General features: G+C 49.4%; 1 long non-coding RNA gene across 1 annotated transcript; it reads left to right on the top strand.

The window, feature by feature from the left end:
• Nucleotides 1–2,173: 2,173 nt before the first annotated feature.
• On the top strand, nt 2,174–3,482 carry LOC121037578 (uncharacterized). Its single transcript, XR_005793855.1, has 2 exons — nt 2,174–2,753; nt 3,318–3,482. It is a non-coding gene; the product is annotated as an uncharacterized LOC121037578 (long non-coding RNA).
• Nucleotides 3,483–3,691: the final 209 nt, after the last annotated feature.

The following is a 3,691-nucleotide window of genomic DNA, read 5'->3' as shown; positions in this document are numbered from 1 at the left end:
TAGAGACAGAGAGAGAAGAAGGTAGGGAGGAGTCCCAGGGCCAGCACAGATAGGAATGGGGCTGCCCCGGGCCACCTGGTGGCAGTCAGCATCCACTAGGGGCAGAGGTCACCTGGCTGGCCACCCAGAGGGCTGCCTGACCGTCTGGGGTCCACGGAGCAGACCCTCAGGCCATCCGTGATCCTCCTGACATTGGAGCAGGTGCACCATGGAGAGGGCTCCGTGAAGCCAGCCCGGATGGAGCTGAGCCGCGTAGGGGGTCCGCACAGCTCCGGGGAGGGGGCTGGGGCCTGTGCGATGCAGGCGGCGGGTGATTCCTGGCAGGCCGGCGTCCGTCCGAGATTGGGGGAAGCCCCGGGGCACCAGCGGCCATCGCAGGCATGGGCGTCCTGGGCACTGAGGCCCAGCGAGGGCGTCTGGGTGGAAGACACCATACACGGCAGAAGGCAAGGTCATGGGTCACCTTTCCTGGGAGGGACCCACAGGGATTGCACTCGGTGCGTTTGCCACAGAGTCCTGACCCCGCAGGACGGGGCTGAGTCGCCACCAAGACTGTGGACCCCTCACTGCAGCCCGGGGCAAGCTCAGCACACCCTGCTCCCCAAAGCCTCGATGGAAACCATCCAATGTGACGGGCAGAGAGAAAAATGATGCTAAGAACGCACAGAGAATAGCAGCATCATGTGGCCTAACACCTGTGTGCTGGAGCCCAGGGGTCAAGGAAAAAGACAACAGGGCAGGAAAAAACCTGAAGAAATAATGGCCCAAATTTTCCCACATTTGATGAAGAACAATCGTACAGATGCATGAGACAAATCCAAAGGGAAATAAATACGAAGGAACCATACCTTGTGGGGCTGGAAACTACAAAGAAAGAGAAGTTTTTTTAAGTAGCTGGAGGAAAAACTTGGTTCTTTAGAAAGATTAATACAATTTCGATGTGTCCCTAGGAGATGCATCGGAGAACAAAGCACAGGTTGCCAACGCCAGGAGGTGGGGAGGAGAGCCAACCACAGAGCCCCGGTCATTAAAAGGCAAATCGAGGGATATGAGAAGAACGTTTAGGCTGATAAAGCTGATCGCTGAGATGAAATGCAAAAACTCCTTGAAAAACACAACTTACCCAAACTGTCATGGAACAGAACAGAAGTCTGCATGCCAACCCAAGTTAAGGGTCATTCTGCAGACTGACTTGTGCTGTACAAGAATCTCAAGGGTAAGAAATATGGAGACGGGCTAAAAAAAACCTGTTCAAGATTAAAGGGGAAAGAAAATTCGGACTTCGTGAATATTTTATCGACGGAGAGCAAACCGAGCAGACTGAAAGTGGCCTCATTTGGGGTTTTCTTTGACAATTACCTCCTTTTGCTCATTCTCTCGCTTGAGCCGAGAGAGGGGCCCGCTGGTTAACACTGTGCCTTCCTCCAAGGGCACCTGAAGGTCGATTCTCATCGGCCCAGTCAGTGGCCAGTGAAAAGCACTTAGGACCTTGGAGGGGACACAGCTCATAAGAGAGATTATGAACATTGCTGTCAGGAGGGTAAAAGCTGTTTGTCAAGATAGAATGACCGATGTAATCAATAGATTGGTTAATGAATTCAATTAAGTGGCTAAATTATCATCAGATTCAGGATTGACTTTTCCAAGCCGATCTGGATTTTCATTTTCTCCTGAGTTATTTACATGGGCACGGCATGATATGATCACACGCACTCTCCCTTGTTCAGCTGGTAACTAGTCTACGGTGACGTGATTGTCCAGTCGACTCTGGCTAAAGGGTCCTAGATCTGTGCTGTAATTACAGATTTTGCACTGGGTAGTTCCTTTCCAAGGAGGCTGAGGTGCGTTTTTTTTTGTTGATGCTTTTCCAAGAAACACAGTCCCCAGGCTCCGATGTGTGGGAAACATTGCCCTCCGTTGAGGGTGAATGCCCGGAGAGCTTTTGGGCCAGGTGCCGACACGCCTCCCAGCGTCACATGGGCGCCTTGCTGCGCTGAACCCCTCAGGGCGACGCAGGGCAGGTCCGGAGTGAGGAGGCCCTGTGGCAGGTGAGCCTCCGTCCAACTCAGGCCTCCGTGTGGTGTCGGCAATCAGAACTTTAATGAGAGGCACTTCTATGGAAACAGAAGGAAAACAAGAGCTAATAGTTACTATTATAAACTCAATTTCTCAGTTTGGAGAGCAGCCGGTTGAGAACATTTCTGGCTTTGGGCTTCCAGCGTCTTTAGATGGTGGACTAAGGGTGGCCGTTCCATCGTGCTGGGCGCTCCTGGTTTGCAGCTCGAGGTCCCTGCTGGTGTCGGCAGGTGTCCCAGTGAAGTCTCTGCGAGGTGCAGGCAGAGGCAGGCAGAGCGTTATGCCGACAGGACCCGCGGTGGTAACGCCTCTGAAGTTTACGGCAAGCCGTCTGCCGTCATCAAGCTGTTGGGCCTTTGGGAGAAGGGCAGTTTCAGTGCCAGTGATCCCAAGTCAGAAAGGTGGGAGGGAAATCGGAAACATCAGTTTGGAGAGTTGTAGCCAGATAGCTGAGGAAACCAGAAGAATTCGGGACCCAGGAGCGGAATCTGGCGAGGGGCTGCGGCTTTCTACCGAACAGTTACTCTTTCTACTCCCGGCCTGTTTTTACCCACGATAATCATGGCCAGAAAAAGTAAATCTAGTCTCACCGACCACGGCCTGATTATTTACATAAGTGCAGTGGGAACGATGATTTTATGCGTATTCTCAAATACAACGTTCCGGTCAAAGCTTTGGTAAGATCCAGGGGGCTTTATGGGCTCCCACAATCTTGGTTCCTTAAAACTGTCCAGGAATAAGGAATCTCAGAGATTTTTTTAAAGCATCCCCAGGCTAAGAAACCAAGTCAGAGACTCATCCAATTGTTTCCTGTTCCAAGGAGAACAGATCCCTTTTGGACTTAGGTCAAAACCTATATGGTCGTGAATATAAGATATTTCGATAGGACTTTCTGAATTCCGGAGGGATCAGAAAAAAATAAATGCTTCATTTCTGTTTATGCAAAAGTATATTTCCCCAAACTGCTGTGATTTACGGATAGCTTAAAAGAAAGGAGAAAGGGGATTCTTTAAATCTGGAAAACAAAACACTAAAGAACTAACAATGCTTTGAAGAAAAAGTTATAAAACTTATAACCACCCCATTAGTTCATTCGATCCCAAGTAATCAATTCTCGGTTCACTTGGGTTGGAGCGGGCGGGCCGATGTATGAATCGGTTTCTTCATTAGAGTTGTAGAAATTCTCACCGAGTTCAACGGCTGGGTCCTAAAGTTCTCACCTGTGTTCTGGTCCTTTCCAGGACTCTCCATGGAGATGAAGCCTTTCTACCTGTGCTTGATTGCAAACACTCTCAGGGAAGAATCAAGAGCCAATAGTAACTAACTGTGAAATACAAAAGTTGCAAAAATGGCCACAGTGAAAAGATCTGGTGACAGCTCGCTGTTAAAGAAGGATGCATTGATGAGGACGTTTGGTTATTTCGGTAACATATAGCATTTCGAACTAGTAATTAGAGAGAGACTATACGGATGGCAGGACATTGACAAATTTCTAGGCATTTTATGCAATTCTGAAACACATTAATCAGCACGCACCCAAACAAATAAAACCTAAAGAAGTTAAGTCACAAACGCCGTCTCTGCAGCCCTACCTCAGACCCGCTGAATCAGAATC

Source organism: Herpailurus yagouaroundi, unplaced genomic scaffold (assembly GCF_014898765.1).
Source record: "Herpailurus yagouaroundi ecotype Mexico unplaced genomic scaffold, PumYag 163, whole genome shotgun sequence".
NCBI classification, from domain to species: Eukaryota; Metazoa; Chordata; class Mammalia; order Carnivora; family Felidae; genus Herpailurus; species Herpailurus yagouaroundi.
Note: the sequence above shows the minus strand (reverse complement) of the source record. Positions and strands in the feature narration are given on the sequence as shown.